Source organism: Taudactylus pleione, unplaced genomic scaffold, assembly GCF_031769625.1.
Source record: "Taudactylus pleione unplaced genomic scaffold, aTauple2 ptg000901l, whole genome shotgun sequence".
NCBI classification, from domain to species: domain Eukaryota; kingdom Metazoa; phylum Chordata; class Amphibia; order Anura; family Myobatrachidae; genus Taudactylus; species Taudactylus pleione.
The window spans coordinates 223,114-232,734 of NW_028285302.1; positions in this window are offsets into that span (position 1 = coordinate 223,114).

A 9,621-nucleotide genomic window follows, 5' to 3' on the forward strand; every position below is an offset into this window, starting at 1 on the left:
AAGAGATCAATCCATATAAGAGATCCATCAATATAAGAGATCCATCCATATAAGAGATCCATCAGCATTTGCACCAGCCCAATACCTGGGAAATAAATCCATCCATATTACGAGATCCATCCATATAAGAGATCCATCAATATAAGAGATCCATCCATATAAGAGATCCATCAATATAAGAGATCCATCCATATAAGAGATCCATCCATATAAGAGATCCATCAGCATTTGCACCAACCCTATACCTGGGAAAGAGATCCATCCATATAAGAGATCCATCAATATAAGAGAACCATCAGCATTTGCACCAGCCCAATACCTGGGAAAGAGATCCATCCATATAAGAGATCCATCAGCATTTGCACCAGCCCAATACTTGGGAAAGAGATCCATTCATATAAGAGATCCATCCATATAAGAGATCCATCAGCATTTGCACCTGCTCAGTACTTGGGAAAGAGATCAGTCCATATAAGAGATCCATCAATATAAGAGATCCATCAGCATTTGCACCAGCCCAATACTTGGGAAAGAGATCCATCCATATAAGAGATCCATCCATATAAGAGATCCATCAGCATTTGCACCAGCCCAATACCTGGGAAAGAGATCCATCCATATAAGAGATCCATCAATATAAGAGAACCATCAGCATTTGCACCAGCCCAATACTTGGGAAAGAGATCCATCCATATAAGAGATCCATCAATATAAGAGATCCATCCATATAAGAGATCCATCAGCATTTGCACCAGCCCAATACCTGGGAAATAAATCCATCCATATTACGAGATCCATCCATATAAGAGATCCATCAATATAAGAGATCCATCCATATAAGAGATCCATCAATATAAGAGATCCATCCATATAAGAGATCCATCCATATAAGAGATCCATCAGCATTTGCACCAACCCTATACCTGGGAAAGAGATCTATCCATATAAGAGATCCATCAATATAAGAGAACCATCAGCATTAGCACCAACCCTATACCTGGGAAAGAGATCCATCCATATAAGAGATCCATCAGCATTTGCACCAGCCCAATACCTGGGAAAGAGATCCATCCATATAAGAGATCCATCAGCATTTGCACCAACCCTATACCTGGGAAAGAGATCCATACATATAAGAGATCCATCAATATAAGAGAACCATCAGCATTTGCACCAACCCTATACCTGGGAAAGAGATCCATATAAGAGATCCATCAGCATTTACACCAGCCCAATACCTGGGAAAGAGATCCATCCATATAAGAGATCAATCAGCATTTGCACCAGCCCAATACTTGGGAAAGAGATCCATTCATATAAGAGATCCATCCATATAAGAGATCCATCAGCATTTACACCAGCCCAATACTTGGGAAAGAGATCAGTCCATATAAGAGATCCATCAATATAAGAGATCCATCAGCATTTGCACCAGCCCAATACTTGGGAAAGAGATCCATCCATATAAGAGATCCATCCATCTAAGAGATCCATCATCATTTGCACCAACCCTATACCTGAGAAAGATATCCATCCATATAAGAGATCCATCCATATAAGAGATCCATCAGCATTTGCACCAGCCCAATACCTGGGAAATAAATCCATCCATATTACGAGATCCATCCATATAAGAGATCCATCAATATAAGATATCCATCCATATAAGAGATCCATCCATATAAGAGATCCATCAATATAAGAGATCCATCCATATAAGAGATCCATCAGCATTTGCACCAACCCTATACCTGGGAAAGAGATCCATCCATATAAGAGATCCATCAGCATTTGCACTAGCCCAATACTTGGGAAAGAGATCCATCCATATAAGAGATCCATCCATATAAGAGATCCATCAGCATTTGCACCAGCCCAATACCTGGGAAAGAGATCCATCCATATAAGAGATCCATCAATATAAGAGATCCATCCATATAAGAGATCCATCAGCATTTGCACCAGCCCAATACCTGGGAAATAAATCCATCCATATTACGAGATCCATCCATATAAGAGATCCATCAATATAAGAGATCCATCCATATAAGAGATCCATCAATATAAGAGATCCATCCATATAAGAGATCCATCCATATAAGAGATCCATCAGCATTTGCACCAACCCTATACCTGGGAAAGAGATCTATCCATATAAGAGATCCATCAATATAAGAGAACCATCAGCATTTGCACCAACCCTATACCTGGGAAAGAGATCCATCCATATAAGAGATCCATCAGCATTTGCACCAGCCCAATACCTGGGAAAGAGATCCATCCATATAAGAGATCCATCAGCATTTGCACCAACCCTATACCTGGGAAAAAGATCCATCCATATAAGAGATCCATCAATATAAGAGATCCTTCAGCATTTGCACCAACCCTATACCTGGGAAAGAGATCCATCCATATAAGAGATCCATCAGCATTTGCACCAGCCCAATACCTGGGAAAGAGATCCATCCATATAAGAGATCCATCAGCATTTGCACCAGCCCAATACTTGGGAAATGGATCCATTCATATAAGAGATCCATCCATATAAGAGATCCATCAGCATTTGCACCAGCCCAATACTTGGGAAAGAAATCAGTCCATATAAGAGATCCTTCAATATAAGAGATCCATCAGCATTTGCACCAGCCCAATACTTGGGAAAGAGATCCATCCATATAAGAGATCCATCCATCTAAGAGATCCATCATCATTTGCACCAACCCTATACCTGAGAAAGATATCCATCCATATAAGAGATCCATCCATATAAGAGATCCATCAGCATTTGCACCAGCCCAATACCTGGGAAAGAGATCCATCCATATAAGGGATCCATCAATATAAGAGAACCATCAGCATTTGCACCAGCCCAATACTTGGGAGAGATCCATCCATATAAGAGATCCATCAATATAAGAGATCCATCCATATAAGAGATCCATCAGCATTTGCACCTGCCCAATACCTGGGAAATAAATCCATCCATATTACGAGATCCATCCATATAAGAGATCCATCAATATAAGATATCCTTCCATATAAGAGATCCATCCATATAAGAGATCCATCAATATAAGAGATCCATCCATATAAGAGATCCATCCATATAAGAGATCCATCAGCATTTGCACCAACCCTATACCTGGGAAAGAGATCCATCCATATAAGAGATCCATCAGCATTTGCACCAGCCGAATACCTGGGAAAGAGATCCATCCATATAAGAGATCCATCAGCATTTGCACCAGCCCAATAGTTGGGAAAGAGATCCATTCATATAAGAGATCCATCCATATAAGAGATCCATCAGCATTTGCACCAGCCCAGTACTTGGGAAAGAGATCAGTCCATATAAGAGATCCATCAATATAAGAGATCCATCAGCATTTGCACCAGCCCAATACTTGGGAAAGAGATCCATCCATATAAGAGATCCATCCATATAAGAGATCCATCATCATTTGCACCAACCCTATACCTGGGAAAGATATCCATCCATATAAGAGATCCATCCATATAAGAGATCCATCAACATTTGCACCAGCCCAATACCTGGGAAATAAATCCATCCATATTATGAGATCCATCCATATAAGAGATCCATCAATATAAGAGATCCATCCATATGAGATCCATCGATATAAGAGATCCATCAATATAAGAGATCCATCCATATAAGAGATCCATCCATATAAGAGATCCATCAGCATTTGCACCAGCCCAATACCTGGGAAATAAATCCATCCATATGAGATCCATCCATATAAGAGATCCGTCCATATAAGAGATCCATCAATATAAGAGATCCATTAGCATTTGCACCAGTTGTATACTGTACCTGGGAAAGAGATCCATTCATCTAAGAGATCCATCAGCATTTGCACCAGCTCTATCAATGATATTAATGGTATTTAACTGTAAATTGTTCGGATCTTTAATAAAAACTGATTGCAAAAAACTGGAAGTGGTTTTGCAGCAGCCTCAGTTAGCGCAGGAGTATATAGGGTGAAGTTAATACAAGCTCTGTGGTCGGTGTTGGATAAATATTCCCATAAAGTTGGGTACACACCTGACAGATATATCTGCAGATGGTGGTCGTTCATACACACTGAATGGCCATCATCTGCTTGTGCCCTCGGGTCCTGGAGGCCGGGGGGCAGGACCCGGTGGGCGGTTCAGGGGGCGTGTCCCGCCCCCTCCTCCCGGCTGCCGCTGTGTGTGTACGGGCGGTCTGCAGACATATTTGTCCATCGGCTGTGCAGCACAGCCAATGCGATATGTCGGTAAACGCCGACGTTCACCGACATATCGCGGGTACACACTGCTCGACAGGCAGCAGAATCATTGGCCAATCAATTGATCGGCCAATGTATCTGTCAGTGTGTACCCAGCATTAGACTGATCACGGGGCTGAATGTCATGCTGTATAATCATGGCAGGTAAGTGTCAGTCTCACCATATCTCTGTCTGCAGTGTTATTTATACAGACAGGTAATGTAAATGTGGGAAAGCCTATCACCCTAATGAGTTTACAATCCTGCCAGCCAGTGCTGATAAGCGCAGGCGTGTGCCATCAGATAAGGTGACAAGCTTTCTATCGCACCTCACATCACATATATTTGTAGTAGAGATGAGCGGTTCAGGTTTTGGTTCAGTTAAGTTCGGATCTGAAAACTGAATCTTATTGACAATCCGGCCATCACATGTTTGGGATTGCCAATAACATAATGCTGTACTTGCTCTAATTTGGCGAAAAGAACCCAATATAACCGAACCGCTCATCCCTAATTTTTAGATGCTATTTGATCAGAGCCGGCCCTAGGCATTTTGGTGCCCTAGGCCCCCTAACATTTAATCTAACCACCAGCTTAGTGTTTATACGTGGACACCAAAAGATAATATATATATATGGGCCATTCTCGGCATAAGATTCTATATTGCCATAGTTGCCCAGTGCCTTCTTTCCCTGGAAGCAGCCTCTGCTGTATCCTCTCCCTGCGTCCCCATTCTCTGTCCCCGATGTCTCCTCTCTGTGCCCGTTGCCTATGTCCCCTGTGTCTCCTCTCCCTGCGCCCGCAGCCTCTATCCTCGATGTCTCCTGTCCCTCTACTAAGTTCGTGCAGCCTGTTCCCGATGTCCTTTCTCTCTCTACATACACACACGCACACACACGTATATACACATATATATATACACACAGTATATATATACACACACATATATACATACACACACACAGTATATATATACACACACACACATATATACATACACACACAGTATATATATACACACACGTATATACATATACATACACACACACATATATATATACATACACACACAGTATATATATATACACACACACACGTATATACATATACATACACACACACATATATATTATATATATATACACATACACTGTATGTAATATATACACACATATATATGTATATATACACACACACCATACATATATATATATATATATATAGCCTGCATCTCCTTTCTGTCCAGTGGGTTCTCCGGCACTCTCCCAGCCTGAGCTAACTCACCCTGAGACTTTACTCTTACCTGGTGGTCTCAGTTCAGCCAGGCTGGACTGGGAGTCGCCGGGACATGTTTTGACTCCTGGTGTCTGTCTTCTGTAGTGGAGTCTGGAGTGGTCCGATGGGCGGCAGCTGCTATGGTCACTCACGGCTCGGCTCCGCAAAGGACCATGGGAGGAGCACCCGGGCATGCGCAGCGTGCTCTCCCACGGCCGCGGCCATCTTCCCCGTCTCCTGTGTAGTCAGAATGAGCTTCTGTGCAGAAACTCATTCTGACATACACCTGTCTGGCTGACTTCTGCGCTGCCGATCGGAGCTGAGCTCCGATCGCGGTAACGGAGGGGTGTGCGCTGCAGAGCCGTGGAATGCCCCTAGGCATATGCTTAGAATGCCTATGCCTAGGCCGGCTCTGTGTTTGATTAAGATAAGAGTGTAAGCTCTCAGGGAAAGGGCTCTCCACCATCTTGATCCTCACCCCGCATTACTATTATCTCCAGTGCGCTTCTACTCACGGTTGGCGACTGATCCTATCTGTCCCCCTTTCCCGAGGCACGGGGTCATTCTGCTGCTGTTATTGTCTGTCACTAACTTAGCCGTATAAGTATCTCTTTGTTTGATTTTGTATTTTCTGTTTGAACATTTTTGCACAGATGTGTCCCCATAGACTGAGCGCCTATACACCATACAGTGAGTGACAATGGCGTGACTGAGCGCTTATACACCATACAGTGAGTGACAATGGCGTGACTGAGCGCCTATACGCCATACGGTGAGTGACACCAGCGTGACTGAGCGCCTATATACTATACGGTGAGTGAGCATGCCATACAGTGACAACGACGTGACTGAGCGCCTATACGCCATACGGTGAGTGAGTACCTACACGCCATACGGTGAGTGACACCGGTGTGACTGAGCACCTATACGCCATATGGTGAGTGACACCAGCGTGACTGAGCGCCTATATACTATACGGTGAGTGAGCACCTATACGCCATACAGTGACAACGATGTGACTGAGCGCCTATACGCCATACGGTGAGTGAGTACCTACACGCCATACGGTGAGTGACACCGGTGTGACTGAGCGCCTATATACCATACGGTGAGTGACAACGGTGTGACTGAGTGCCTATACGCCATACGGTGAGTGACACCAGCGTGACTGAGCACCTATATACTATACGGTGAGTGAGCACCTATACGCTATACAGTGACAACGACATGACTGAGCGCCTATACGCCATACGGTGAGTGAGTACCTACACGCCATACGGTGAGTGACACCGGTGTGACTGAGCGCCTATATACCATATGGTGAGTGACAACGGTGTGACTGAGCGCCTATACGCCATATGGTGAGTGACACCAGCGTGACTGAGCGCCTATATACTATACGGTGAGTGAGCACCTATACGCCATACAGTGACAACGACATGACTGAGCGCCTATACGCCATACGGTGAGTGAGTACCTACACGCCATACGGTGAGTGACACCGGTGTGACTGAGCACCTATATACCATACGGTGAGTGACAACGGTGTGACTGAGCGCCTATACGCCATACGGTGAGTGACACTAGTGTGACTGAGCGCCTATATACTATACGGTGAGTGAGCGCGCCATACAGTGACAATGACGTGACTGAGCGCCTATACGCCATACGGTGAGTGAGTACCTACACACCATACAGTGAGTGACACTGGTGTGACTGAGCGCCTATACACCATACAGTGAGTGACAATGGCGTGACTGAGCGCCTATACGCCATACGGTGAGTGACACCAGCGTTACTGAGCGCCTATATACTATACGGTGAGTGAGCACCTATACGCCATACAGTGACAACGACGTGACTGAGCGCCTATACGCCATACGGTGAGTGAGTACCTACACGCCATACGGTGAGTGACACCGGTGTGACTGAGCGCCTATATACCATACGGTGAGTGACAACGGTGTGACTGAGCGCCTATACGCCATATGGTGAGTGACACCAGCGTGACTGAGCACCAATATACTATACGGTGAGTGAGCACCTATACGCCATACAGTGACAACGACGTGACTCAGCACCTATATGCCATACGGTGAGTGAGTACCTACACGCCATACGGTGAGTGACACCGGCGTGACGGAGCGCCTATACGCCATATGGTGAGTGACACTGGCATGATTGAGCACCTATATGCCATACGGTGAGTGACACCGGCATAACTGAGCGCCTATATGCCATATGGTGAGTGAGCCCTATACGCCATACGGTGAATGACACCGGCATGACACAGTGCCTATGCGCCATACAGTGAGTGACATCGGCATGACTGAGGTGCTCTGACAGGAGAGTGCATGTATTTTGTCTTATTCGTATCGCAGACGCACCAAAGCACCACTCGTAGTGCGCCAGAGACGCTGGGCTGTGACTTTCACCACACAGGAACTGGTTTTACACACGTACAAAGTCACAGCCAAAGCACAACGGCCTCGGCGTGAGGAAAAGATGAGGGTTAAGGTTAGGCAGGGCTGTAACTATGGGGACACACAGAGTGCAGGGCTCTGTGGGCCGCAGCGCCTCCACCCCATGGCCCCTGCTTCTGACTGCAGGGACGCTACAGGCAGGCACCCTGTCATAATTACAGCTGCCCAGAGCGTCTGCAAGACACTGCTTGAGCTTCAGATGCTGGCGGCATGCCCCCTTATGCGCAATGTCATGACGTCATGTGCAACAGGGGGGTGGCACAGGGTGCTCAGTGCTCTAGCCACGGCTCTGTGGTTAGGGTTAGGATGAGGGTTAGGATGAGGGCTAAAGTTAGGGTTAGGATGAGGGTTAGGATGAGGGCTAAAGATAGGGTTAGGATGAGGGCTAAGGTTAGGGTTAGGATGAGGGCTAAGGTTAGGGTTAGGATGAGGGCTAAGGTTAGGGTTAGGATGAGGGCTAAGGTTAGAGTTAGGATTAGGGTTAGGATGACAGTTAAGGTTAGGGTTAGGGTTAGGATGACAGTTAACGTTAGGGTTAGGATGACAGTTAATTTAAGGTTAGGGTTAGGATGAGGGCTAAAGTTAGGATTAAGATTAGGATTAGGATGACAGTTAAAGTTAGAGGTAGGATTAGGGTTAGGATGACAGTTAAGGTTAGGGTTAGGATGACAGTTAAGGTTAGGGTTAGGATGACAGTTAATGTTAAAGTAAGGATTAGGGTGAGGATGACAGTTAAGATTAGAGTTAGGATTAGGGTGAGGATGACAGTTAAGATTAGAGTTAGGATTAGGGTGAGGATGACAGTTAAGGTTAGAGTTAGGATTAGGGTGAGGATGACAGTTAATGTTAGAGTTAGGATGAGGGCTAAGGTTAGAGTTAGGATTAGGGTTAAAATGAGGGCTAAGGTAAGAGTTAGGATAAGGCATAAGGTTAGGGTTGGGATGAGGGCTAAAGTTAGGGTTAGGATGACAATTAAGGTTAAAGTCAGGATTAGGGTTAGGATAACAGTTAAGATTAGAGTTAGGATTAGGGTTAGGATGACAGTTAAGGTTAGAGTTGGGATTAGGATTAGGATGACAGTTAAGGTTAGAGTTAGGATTAGGGTTAGGATGACAGTTAAGGTTAGAATTAAGGATTAGGGTTAGGATGACAGTTAAGGTTAGAGTTAGGATTAGGGTGAGGTGACAGTTAAGGTTAGAGTTAGGATTAGGGTTAGGATGACAGTTAAGGTTAGAGTTAGGATTAGGGTTAGGATGAGGGCTAAGGTTAGGGTTAGGATGAGGGCTAAGGTTAGGGTTAGGATGAGGGTTAGGATAAAAGTCAAGGTTAGAGTTAGGATTAGGGTTAGGATGACAGTTAAGGTTAGAGTTAGGATTAGGGTTAGGATGAGGGTTAAGGTTAGAGTTATGATTAGGGTTAGGATGACAGTTAAGCTTAGGTTAGGATTGGGTTAGGATGACAGTTAAGATTAGAGTTAGGATGAGAATTAGGGGTAGGTTTAGGGTTAGGTTTAGGGTCAGGATGAGGGTTAAGGTTATGGTTAGGATGAAGATTAGGGTTAGATTTAGGGCTAGGATGAATGTTAG